The sequence below is a fragment of the Macaca nemestrina genome, chromosome 19 (assembly GCF_043159975.1).
Source record: "Macaca nemestrina isolate mMacNem1 chromosome 19, mMacNem.hap1, whole genome shotgun sequence".
In the NCBI taxonomy this organism is placed as follows: domain Eukaryota; kingdom Metazoa; phylum Chordata; class Mammalia; order Primates; family Cercopithecidae; genus Macaca; species Macaca nemestrina.
The window spans coordinates 42,018,076-42,031,021 of record NC_092143.1 but is presented as its reverse complement, the minus strand read 5'-3'; the positions used below and the strand labels follow the sequence as shown (position 1 = coordinate 42,031,021).

General features: G+C 40.7%; 1 long non-coding RNA gene across 2 annotated transcripts in view; it reads left to right on the top strand.

The window, feature by feature from the left end:
* LOC105489398 (uncharacterized) overlaps positions 1–12,946 on the top strand; it is a 136,693-nt gene that overhangs the window by 69,777 nt on the left and 53,970 nt on the right. For both annotated transcript variants that reach the window (XR_011616884.1, XR_011616885.1), the window contains exon 3: positions 1,348–1,441. This is a non-coding gene — a long non-coding RNA (uncharacterized lncRNA). The remainder of the gene's footprint in view (positions 1–1,347; positions 1,442–12,946) is intronic.

Sequence of the window (12,946 nt, the reverse complement as noted above, 5' to 3'; positions counted from 1 at the left end):
ACTCAGATACCATTAAAAAAAAATTGTTATGGGATTAGTGTTTCAGGTACACCCCTTGGGAAACTCTGGGTTAGGGGATCACAAGCCTGATGTGATGGATGGACACTATGGGGGGGGGGCCCATGTTCATGCCCTGGATAATCCTTTCCTTTGGCGTGTAAAGACCTGTCACTTGCTTCTAACCATCAGAATGTGGCAAAGTAGATGGGATGCCACCCCCATGATTATGTCACAGGATACAGAGTGGGAAAGAGAACAAGATATACCTACATAACACATATAGGTAGCTCCCTCTTGCTAGCATGTGCTAGAGAGATTCTCCCACTGGTCTTGAAGCAGTAAATTGCTCTGCTGTAAACTGCCTACGGAGAGGGCCACACAGCCAGGAACTATGAGTGACCTTTAGGAGCTGAGGGTGTCAGTCATACAGCCACAAGAAACTGAATTCTACCAACAAACACAGGAGATTGGAAGGGACCACAGCTTCAGGTGAAACCACCACAGCACCGACCAACAGGGTAATTGAATTGCAGCCCTGTGAGATCCTGAGCAGAAGAATTAAGCTGTATTCAGAGTTCTGATCCGCGGAAGCTAGGAGATAATCTATGTGTGTGTTGTTTTAAACACTGAGTTTGCCATCATTGTTACACAGCAATAGAAAACTAGTACACCCGGGAAAGTGCCGGCTCTCAATGCAATGCTGTGGCTTGTAGGTTGGCTGTTATATGGGGTCTGGGGCTGATGAAGTTCAGGCTTTCTCCTATAGTTCATCTGCTTTCCTTCCAGCACATTGTCCTCAAACACAGCTACCCTAACCTAGCAAGCTCTTGCACATCCAAAACCCTCGATAAATGAAACTGCTCCAAATACAGGCTGTTCTGCCATGAGTTTTGTCACCTCTTACTGGCCTTAGAGTCTTTAGAAATACAAAGTTGCCTTGTACAGAGGGTTCGTTCCATGTTCCAGCTACTTGGAGAGAAATTGTCTTCCCTGGGGGGCTTGGACATTATTCTTGGAGACTATTTTGCCCCTCAGATTACAGAAGCTGGTTTCCTGGTATTTTGGTTATTTATCATTCTTTCCTGTTCTCATTTGAGATTCAAAATATATGACTTCCTGTGAAATTTCTGGAAGAGGAATTGATGGGTGAGAATAGCGAAGAGGCTTTGTGGGGTCCTTTTCACAGGGATATTTTCAAACTTTTTTAGTAAAAAATAGAGTCCATTTACCTGAGTTTTTAATATTTTGTCTTTTGCTCCAAATATTAAAGTCTGTGGCTTCAGACATCTATTTAGCATACGCGTATTTGCTACTTACTTGGTTATCCCTTTCATTAACTTTTTCTAGAATCCTGTTTCACCTGAGGCACAGAAGCTTTCCTTTGTTCACCGTTGCCAGCAGTTATTGGACTGTGGCTGGGATTACCTGTCAGAATTCACAGGTGAGCTCCACTCTGCACAGGGCCATGAGATCCTCTGCCCAATCCACCCCGGCTCCCCTCCATCTGTTCACACACATCTGTCTTCTTTTCTGTCAAGTCACAGATGGAAGATTTGTCTATATAGAGATTTAAAACTGCAGCGTAGTGTTTTTTTAAAAAAAACAAACAAATCAAGACTATCACTAAAATCAGAGTGGAAAGACCAGCCACAAAGATTTTGTAAAATTCTACAAAAAGAAAAAAAAGACAAAGGGTTATAATACTCCTGTTATAAAATGTGCACTTACTTTTCAGTGAGAATTAAATGAGCACATTGAAAAATTGGGAGGACAGGACTGTGTAAATCTGAGAAAAGAAATATAATTGCCCAAGAACTATGAAAAGATAACGACATTCCAACTTACATTAATCAGCAAAATGCACATTTTATTTAAATTTAAATTTTACATTGTATTGGAACAGTTTTAGATTGGCAAAGAATAAACACAGTGATAAAACCAAGTGTAGGAAAGGTCTAGAAAATATGAGCGATTTCACATTCTACTGTTAGGACTGTAAATGGATACAACACTTTAGGAAGCCATGGTTGAAACTGCACCTGTGTTCAGTACTACCACTGATGAAGATCTTGGTGTTTTTTTGTTTGTTTGTTTGTTTGTTTTTTATTATACTTTAAGTTCTAGGGTACATGTGCACAACGTGCAGGTTTCTTACATATGTATACATGTGCCATGTTGGTGTGCTGCACCCATTAACTCGTCATTTACATTAGGTATATCTCCTAATGCTATCTCTCCCCACCATCCCCTCCCCACAATAGGACCCGGTGTGTGATGTTCCCCTTCCTGTGGCCAAGTGATCTCATTGTTCAATTCCCACCTATGAGTGAGAACATGCGGTATTTGGTTTTCTGTTCTTGCGATAGTTTGCTGAGAATGATGGTTTCCAGCTGCATCCATGTCCCTACAAAGGACATGAACTCATCCTTTTTTATGGCTGCATAGTATTCCATGGTGTATATGTGCCACATTTTCTTAATCCAGTCTGTCACTGATGGACGCTTGGGTTGATTCCAAGTCTTTGCTATTGTGAATATGCTGCAATAAACATATGTGTGCATGTGTCTTTATAGCAGCATGACTTATAATCCTTTGGGTATATACTCAGTAATGGGATGGCTGGGTCAAATGGTATTTCTTGTTCTAGATCCTTGAGGAATCGCCATACTGTTTTCCACAATGGTTGAACTAGTTTACAGTCCCAACAACAGTGTAAAAGTGTTCCTATTTCTCCATATCCTCTCCAGCACCTGTTGTTTCCTGATTTTTTAATGATTGCCATTCTAACTGGCATGAGATGGTATCTCATTGTGGTTTTGATTTGCATTTCTCTGATGGCAAGTGATGATGGGCATTTTTTCATGTGTCTGTTGGCTGTGGAATGTCTTCTTTTGAGAAGTGTCTGTTCATATCCTTTGCCCACTTTTTGATGGGGTTGTTTGTTTTTTTCTTGTAAATTTGATTGAGTTCTTTATAGGTTCTGGATATTAGCCCTTTATCTGATGAGTAGATTGCAAAAAGTTTCTCCCATTCTGTAGGTTGCCTGTTCACTCTGATGGTAGTTTCTTTTGCTGTGCAGAAGCTCTTTAGTTTAATTAGATCCCATTTGTCAATTTTGGCTTTTGTTGCCATTGCTTTTGGTGTTTTAGACATGAAGTCCTTGCCCATGCCTATGTCCTAAATGGTATTACCTAGGTTTTCTTCTAGGGTTTTTATGGTTTTAGGTCTAACATTTAAGTCTCTAATCCATCTTGAATTAATTTTCATATAAGGAGTAAGGAAAGGATCCAGTTTCAGCTTTCTACTTATGGCTAGCCTATTTTCCCAGCACCATTTATTAAATAGGAAATCCTTTCCCCATTTCTTGTTTTTGTCAGGTTTGTCAAAGATCAGATGGCTGTAGATGTGTGGTATTATTTCTGAGGGCTCTGTTCTGTTCCACTGGTCTATATCTCTGTTTTGGTACCAGTACCATGCTGTTTTGGTTACTGTAGCTTTGTAGTATAGTTTGAAGTCAGGTAGCATGATGCCTCCAGCTTTGTTCTTTTGGCTTAGGATTGTCTTGGCAATGTGGGGTCTTTTTTGGTTCCATATGAACTTTAAAGCAGTTTTTTCCAATTCTGTGAAGAAAGTCATTGGTAGCTTAATGGGGATAGCATTGAATCAACAAATTACCTTGGGCAGTATGGTCATTTTCACAATATTGATTCTTCCTATCCATGAGCATGGTATGTTCTTCCATTTGTTTGTGTCCTCTTTTATTTCACTGAGCAGTGGTTTGTAGCTCTCCTTGAAGAGGTCCTTTACATCCCTTGTAAGTTGGATTCCTAGGTATTTTATTCTCTTTGAAGCTATTGTGAATGGAAGTTCATTCATGATTTGGCTCTCTGTTTGTCTGTTACTGGTGTATAAGAATGCTTGTAATTTTTGCAGATTGATTTTGTATCCTGAGACTTTGCTGAAGTTGCTTATCAGCTTAAGGAGATTTTGGGCTGAGACGATGGGGTTTTCTAAATGTACAATCATGTCATCTGCAAACAGGGACAATTTGACTTCTTCTTTTCCTAATTGAATACCCTTTATTTCTTTCTCTTGCCTGATTGCCCTAGCCAGAACTTCCAACACTCTGTTGAATAGGAGTGGTGAGAGAGGGCATCCCTGTCTTGTGCCAGTTTTCAAAGGGAATGCCCATTCAGTTTTTGCCCATTCAGTATGATATTGGCTGTGGGTTTGTCATAAATAGCTCTTATTATTTTGAGATACGTTCTGTCAATACTGAATTTATTGAGAGTTTTTAGCATGAAGGGCTGTTGAATTTTGTCAAAGGCCTTTTCTGCATCTATTGAGATAATCATGTGGTTTTTGTCTTTGGTTCTGTTTATATGCTGGATTATGTTTATTGATTTGCGTATGTTGAACCAGCCTGGCGGATAAGCTTTTTGATGTGCTGCTGGATTTGGTTTGCCAGTATTTTATTGAGGATTTTGCATTGATGTTCATTAGGGATATTGGTCTAAAATTCTCTTTTTTTGTTGTGTCTCTGTTAGGCTTTGGTATCAGGATGATGTTGGCCTCGTAAAATGAGTTAGGGAGGATTCCCTCTTTTTCCATTGATTGGAATAGTTTCAGAAGGAATGATACCAACTCCTCCTTGTACCTCTGGTAGAATTCGGCTGTGAATTCATCTGGTCCTGGACTTTTTTTGGTTGGTAGGCTATTAATTATTGCCTCAATTTCAGAGCCTGCTATTGGTCTATTCAGGGATTCAACTTCTTCCTGGTTTAGTCTTGGAAGAGTGTAAGTGTCCAGGAAATTATCCATTTCTTCTAGGTTTTCTAGTTTATTTGCGTAGAGGTGTTTATAGTATTCTCTGATGGTAGTTTGTATTTCTGTGGGGTCGGTGGTGATATCCCCTTTATCATTTTTTATTGTGTCTATTTGATTCTTCTCTCTTTTCTTCTTTATTAGTCTTGCTAGTGCTCTATCAATTTTGTTGATCTTTTCAAAAAACCAACTCCTGGATTCATTGATTTTTTGGAGGGTTTTTTGTGTCTCTATCTCCTTCAGTTCTGCTCTGATCTTAGTTATTTCTTGCCTTCTGCTAACTTTTGAATGTGTTTGCTCTTGCTTCTCTAGTTCTTTTAATTGTGATGTTAGGGTGTCCATTTTAGATCTTTCCTGCTTTCTCTTGTGGCCATTTAGTGCTATAAATTTTCCCTCTACACACTGCTTTAAATGTGTCCCAGAGATTCTGGTATGTTGTACCTTTGTTCTCATTGGTTTTAAAGAACATCTTTATTTCTGCCTTCATTTCGTTATGTACCCAGTAGTCATTCAGGAGCAGGTTGTTCAGTTTCCATGTAGTTGAGCGGTTTTGATTGAGTTTCTTAGTCCTGAGTTCTAGTTTGATTGCACTGTGGTCTGAGAGACAGTTTGTTATAATTTCTGTTCTTTTACATTTGCTGAGGAGTGCTTTACTTCCAACTATGTGGTCAATTTTGGAATAAGTGTTATGTGGTGCTGAGAAGAATGTATATTCTGTTGATTCGGGGTGGAGAGTTCTGTAGGTGTCTATTAGGTCCACTTGGTGCAGAGTTGAGTTCAATTCCTGGATATCCTTGTTAACTTTCTGTCTCGTTGATCTGTCTAATGTTGACAGTGGGGTGTTCAAGTCTCCCATTATTATTGTATGGGAGTCTAAGTCTCTTTGTAAGTCTCTGAGGACTTGCTATATGAATCTGTGTGCTCCTGTATTGGGTACATATATATTTAGGATAGTTAGCTCTTCCTGGTGAATTGATTCCTTTAACATTATGTAATGGCCTTCTTTGTCTCTTTTGATCTTTGATGTTTTAAAGTCTGTTTTATCAGAGACTAGGATTGCAAACCCTGCTTTTTCTTTGTTTTCCATTTGCTTGGTAGATCTTCCTCCATCCCTTTATTTTGAGCCTATGTGTGTCTCGGCATGTCAGATTGGTCTCCTGAATACAGCACACTGATGAGTCTTGACTCTTTATCCAGTTTGCCAGTCTGTGTCTTTTAATTGGACCATTTAGTCCATTTATATTTAAGGTTAATATTATTATGTGTGAACTTGATCCTGTCATTATGATATTAGCTGGTTATTTTGCTTGCTAGTTGATGCAGTTTCTTCCTAGCATCGATGGACTTTACATTTTGGCATGTTTTTGCAATGGCTGGTACCTGTTGTTCCTTTCCATGTTGAGTGCTTCCTTCAGGATCTCTTGTAGGGCAGGCCTGGTGGTGACAAAATCTCTCAGCATTTGCTTGTCTGTAAAGGATTTTATTTCTCCTTCACTTATGAAACTTAGTTTGGCTGGATATGAAATTCTTGGTTGAAGATTCTTTTCTTTAAGAATGTTTAATATTGGTCCCCACTCTCTTCTGGCTTGTAGAGTTTCTGCTGAGAGATTGGCTGTAGTCTGATGGGCTTCCCTTTGTGAGTATCCCAACTTTTCTCTCTGGCTGCCCTTAACATTTTTTCCTTCATTTCAACTTTGGTGAATCTGACAATTATGTGTCTTGGAATTGCTCTTCTTGCGGAGTATCTTTGTGGCGTTCTCTGTATTTCCTGAATTTGAATGTTGGCCTGCCTTACTAGGTTGGGGAAGTTCTTCTGGATGATATCCTGCAGAGTATTTTCCAACATGGTTCCATTTTCCCCATCACTTTCAGGCACACCAATCAGACATAGATTTGGTCTTTTCACAAAATCCCAAATTTCTTGGAGGCTTTGTTCATTTCTTTTTACTCTTTTTTCTCTACACTTCTCTTCTCACTTCATTTCATTCATTTGATCTTCAATCGCTGATACTCTTTCTTCCAGTTGATCGAGTTGTTTACTGAAGCTTGTGCATTTGTCACGTAGTTCTCGTGTTATGGTTTTCATCTCTATCAGTTCTTTTAAGGTCTTCTCTGCATTGATTATTCTAGTTGTCCATTCATCCATTCTTTCTTCAATGTTTTTAGTTTCTTTGCGCTGGTTACATAGTTCCTCCTTTAGCTCTGAGAAGTTTGATCGACTGAAGCCTTCTTCTCTCAGCTCGTCAAAGTCATTCTCCATCCAGCTTTGTTCCATTGCTGGCAATGAGCTGCGTTCCTTTGGAGGGGGAGATGCACTCTGATTTTTTGAATTTCCAGCTTTTCTGCACTGCTTTTCCCCCATATTTGTGGTTTTATCTGCCTTTGGTCTTTGATGATGGTGACATACTGATGGGGTTTTAGTGTGGGTGTCCTTTCTGTTTGTTAGTTTTCCTTCTAACAGTCAGGACCCTCAGCTGCAGGTCTGTTGGAGTTTGCTTGAGGTCCACTCCAGATCCTGTTTGCCTGGGTGTCAGCAGCGGAGGCTGCAGAAGATCGAATATTGCTGAACAGAAAGTGTTGCTGTCTGATTCTTGCTCTGGAAGCTTCGTCTCAGGGGTGTACACCGCTGTGTGAGGTGTGAGGTGTCGTTCTGCACCTAGTGGGGGATGTCTCCTAGTTAGGCTACTCAGGAGTTAGGGACCCACTTGAGCAGGCAATCTGTCAGTTCTCAGATCTCAACCTCCATGCTGGGAGATCCACGCTCTCTTCAAAGCTGTCAGACAGGGGCATTTACCTCTGCTGAGGTTTCTGCTGCTTTTTGTTTAGCTATGCCCTGTCCCCAGAAGAGGAGTCTACAGAGGCAGGCTGGCCTCCTTGAGCTGTGGTGGGCTCCACCCAATTCGAGCTTCCTGGCTTTGTTTACCTACTTAAGCCTCAGCAATGGCGGGCACCCCCCGCCCCCGCCAGCCTCGCTGTCACCTTGCAGTTAGATCTCAGACTGCTGTGCTAGCAATGAGGGAGGCTCCGTGGGCGTGGGACCCTCTGGGCCAGGTGTGGGATATAATCTCCTCGTGTTCCGTTTGCTAAGACCCTTGGTAAAGCACAGTATTAGGGTGGGAGTTACCTGATTTTCCAGGTCTTGTGTGTATCAATTTCCTTAGGCTAGGAAAAGGAATTCCCTTCCCCCTTGTGCTTCTCAGGTGAGGCGATGCCTCGCCCTGCTTCAGCTCTTGCTGATCGGGCTGCACCTGTGGACCAGCACCAACTGTCCAACACGCCCCAGTGAGATGAACCCGATACCTCACTTGAAAATGCAGAAATTGCCCATTTTCTGTGTCGCTCAGGCTGGGAGCTGGAGGCTGGAGCTGTTCCTATTCAGCCATCTTGGGCGCCAACCCTTGGTGTGTTTTTTTGTTTGCTTTTTGTTTTTTGAGACAGAGTGTCATTCTGTTGCCCAGGCTGGAGTGCAATGGCATGATCTTGGCTCACTGCAACCTCTGCTTCCCAGGTTCAAGCAATTCTCCTGCCTCAGACTCCTGAGTACCCGGGACTATAGGTGCGCACCACTGCACCAGGCTAAGTTTTGTATTTTTAGTAGAGACAGGGTTTCACCATGTTGGCCAGGCTGGTCTCGAACTCTTGACCTCAGGTGATCCTCCCGCCTTGGCCTCCCAAAGTGCTGGGATTACAGGCATGAGTTAGCGCCACCGACCCCACTGATGCAGATCTTTTATTTCTTCAGATTGAGATGTATCCACCACATATTGCTGAACAGAAAACTTCCTAAACAATACGATTCCAGTTATCTAAAGCTCATAACATATGCATCTAAAGTTGCACACAATGTATGGTTAAATCTCCAAAACATACCAAGAGAAGGGTTCGTGAGGATGGTCTCAGTAGCTCTTTCTGGCTTGTGGGATTTGGGGATATCTTGTTCTCACCTCCCAAGTTTGAGAGACTAGCCTGTTCCCATCCATCCCTAGTTCAGTGACAATAGCCCATAGTCTTTCCCCTTCCCCTTCTGGTGTCTGGCTGACCTGCATTCTCTGGGCACGTTCACCATGGGAAAGAAGATTGGGTAGTGAGGCCATTCACAAGAAGCAAAGAAAACTTGGGTCTGTTGAGAGGAGAAGAGAAAAAACATTCATTTTAGATATTTTAAAGACATCTTTAAAAATATTGCCTAGCCTGTTGCCCAGGCTGGAGTGCAGTGGTGCAGTTTTGGCTCACTGCAGCCTCTGTCTCCTGGGTTCAAGTGATTCTCCTGCCTTAGCCTCCCAAGTAGCTGGGACTACAGGTGTGCACCAACACACCTGGCTAATTTTTGTATTTTTAGTAGAGATGGGGTTTCACCATGTTGGCCAGGCTGGTCTTGAACTCCTGACCTCAAGTGATCCACCTACCTCGGTCTCCCAAAGTGCTAGGATTATAAGAGTGAGCCACTGTGCCCGGCCACTAATTTTGTTTTTAAATTTTTTTTGTAGAGATGGCATCTCTCTATATTGCCGAGGCTGGTCTCAAACTCCTGGCCTCAAGCAATCCTCCCACCTCGACTTCCCAAAATGCTGAGATTACAGGCATGAGCCACTGCACCTGGCCTCATTTATTTTAATATCAAATAAAAACCTTCAAGAGCAGGAGAAGCTTCCTGAACTAGACTGCCCTAAGAAGAAGAAGGATTGTTGCCTATGTGAATTTTTAATTTTTTTTTTCTGTCTCTGGAACATTTATCTCTATATCCCATATCCTTATATTGAGCAAGAATCTTTTGAAATTTATTTGAGAATGAAAGCTTCACATATACAACTCAGCCAAACCACAGTAAGTTCTCTACCAGATGGTGCCCTTCCACGCCCGCCCCCCTAACAAAACCAGGATCCAGATGGGCAGTGGTCTGGGGCACAGAGCAAGTGCTTGAGCCCTGGGAGCTGTGGGTTGGGGGTGGAGTTTCCTCAGCTTTCCGTTCTGTTTTCTTGGAAACAACTGGGTTTATTTAAACTGCCTGGATGGAAATTTTTATGAAGAACAAAAACGAGAATTCAGAGAATCAGTTTGAGGTTTGTTCTCTTGGACTCCATATTCACTATAAAGGAAAACCTAAAAAGCAAAAATAAGTGAGCCTTGAGTTTTCTCTGGAGAGAGTAACAAGTGATACTCTATGGTCCTTTCTTCTGCTTAGGGGCTGAAAACCCCACAGTCCAGGTAGACCACACTGAAGTTGGTGGTAGGAACTCTGGTGACCTAAAGGGGTAGCCTTGATCCAGGCAGACCCAGGAGTGCCACCTCAAACTCTGGTTTTTGAAAGAAAACAGAGAAGGAATTTTTTATGTCAAATCTTCTGCTATGTAAATATGGGTAACTAATTGAAATATGTAAAAGATGCTGTTGGAATGAAATAGAGCAGGAGAAACCCTAGATCATCTTGTTGAGTCTGTCATTTTGGAGCTAGGAGTCTGAGGTCCAGAGGAAGAATGACTTGCCAAGATGATGGCAGAAGTGAGACCAGAGCCTAAACCTGCTGACTCATGGTGGGGTTCCATTAATTGGCATCAACTGATGGCTTTTTCAAACCACTAAAAAATATTTAGGTTATTTATCTCTCTCTCTCTCTCCTTCCCTCTTTTCTTTCAATTCTTTATGCATTCATGTATATCTCTTTTTTATTCTTTTCTAGACCATTTTAATTTTGAATTCCTCTCATGTAGAAGTTATTTAGGAGAGGGTTTCTTAATTCTAAGTAGTTAAGACTTTTTAAGGTATGCTTTTGTGATGAATTTTAATTGTATAGGCTGAGGCTCAGGACATTTAGCTTGTGTATCTCCACATTTTATATTTTATAGATTTTCTTTGGAGCCAAATATGAGATCAGTATTTACAAAAATTCTGAGGACAAAATAAAATGGTGTTTATTTTTCAATGGTAAGACACTGAATTCTACGTATGTACTAAATCAAGCTTGTTAATTGTAATATTGAGATTCTCTATGTCATTTATTTTTGTTTTACTAGATCTCCCAAATTCAGGAGTAATTGAGCCCAGGAGGGCGAGGCTGCAGTGAACTGTGATTGAGCCACTGCAGTCCAGCCTGCGTGACAGAGCAAGACCCTGTCTCAAAAAAATAAATAAATAAATAAAATTCAAAAGTAGGCATATTTAAAGTATTTTACTATGGCATATGTGTGGAGGTATGTGTGTGCATGCATATACTTTAAGTTCTTCTTATATTGTAGTTTTTGTTTTATGTATATGCTATTTGGAATATCAAAATTTATAGCTGTTATATTTTTTCCAATATGTACGTTTTACCATACCATAATGTCTCCCATAACTCCAATGAACGCTTTTGACTTTAAATTCTACTTTGCCTGATGTTAGTAGATCTGTCTACTCCTGCTTTCCTTCTAAGCATATCTGTTTGGTATCTCTCTGTCCATCGCTTTATTTTCTTTGTGTGATTATTTTAATATAAACTACACATACTAATTATAAAAAAATTAAGAAATACAGAAAAGTGTGAAGAAGAAAGGACCGAATTACCAAAATTATACAACCTAAAAATAATTGGTCATAACATTTGACTGACATCTTTCCTGACATCTCTCTATGCATAGAAAGAAAGAAGGATCTAGAGAAAGACAGAGATGGAGGCAGAGAGAGATAGATAGAGGAGACACTGAAACAGATGAAAACAATTGTATCATGATGATATTGACTATATGTGATGTATTTTTGAAAATAAGTACTACACTTAATTTTAAAAGAATTTAACAGGAACAAAAGCTTCGGTCAAACTGTAATTCAGATCATTGTTCTTTCCTACAAAGGAAATAAATTCCTAGAAGGTGGTACTAAATTTGAGGGAATGTATGAAGTTGGACTCACTGTGGGTTTTTAAAAATTTTTTTATTAACTTTTATTTTAGGTTGAGGGGTACATGTGCAGGTTTGTTATATAGGTAAATTGTGTGTCTTAGGGGTCTGGCATACAGATTATTTCGTTACCGAGGTAATAAGCATGGTACCCGATAGGTAGTTTCTCATTGCTTACGCTCCTCCCACCCTTCACCCTCAAGTAGGCCCTGGTGTCTGTCATTCCTTTCTTTGTGTCATATGTACTCAGTGTTTAGCTTCCAGTTACAGGTGAGAAATGTGGCATTTTGTTTTCTTGTTCCTATGTTAATTTGCTTAGGATGATGTCTTCCAGCTCCATTCATGTTGCTGCAAAGGGCATGATTTCATTCTTTTTTATAGCTGCATAGTATTATTCCATGGTGTAAGTGTACCACATTTTCTTCACCCAGTCTACTACTGGGCATTTAGGTTGATTCCATATCTTTGCTATTGTGAGTAGTGCTGTGAAGAACATTCACATGCATATGTCTTTATGGTAGAATGATTTATATTTATTTGGGTGTATATCCAATAATGGGGTTGCCGGGTTGAATGGTAATTCTGTTTTAAGCTCTTTGAGGAATTGCCACACCACTTTCCACAATGGCTAAACTAATTTACGTTCCCACTAGGAGTGTATAAGCATTCCCTTTTCTCCACAACTTCACTAGCATCTGTTATTTTTTGTATCGTGGGTTTTTTTAAATGTGAGTTTTCGGCCAGGCACAGTGGCTCACGGCTGTAATCCCAGCACTTTTGGAGGCCAAGGTGGGCAGATCACCTGAGGTCAGGAGTTTGAGACCAGCCTGGCCAACATGGCAAAACCCCATCTCTACTGAAAACACAAAAGGAATTAGCTGGGTGTTGTGGCACATACCTGTAATTCCAGCTACTTGGGAGGCTGGGGCAGGAGAATTGCTTGAACCCAGGAAGTGGAGGTTGTGGTGAGCTGAGATCACACCACTGTACTCCAGCCTGCGCGACAGAGTGATATGTCTTAAAAAAAAAAAAAAAAAAAAATGAGTTTCCATAGAGATGAGATTGATTGATCCATGCTGGGAAAGAGAAGAGATTAACATTTTGATGCACCTCTTTCCTGCCCTCTTCTTCCTTCTGGTTTCGATGCTTAAATTATTTCAACTTTTCAGAGTTTGCAACATTTCATTCTGCATCTGAAACCATACCTCTCCTGGGTGTTAATAGCATTCGTGTATCCACCTGGATTCCAT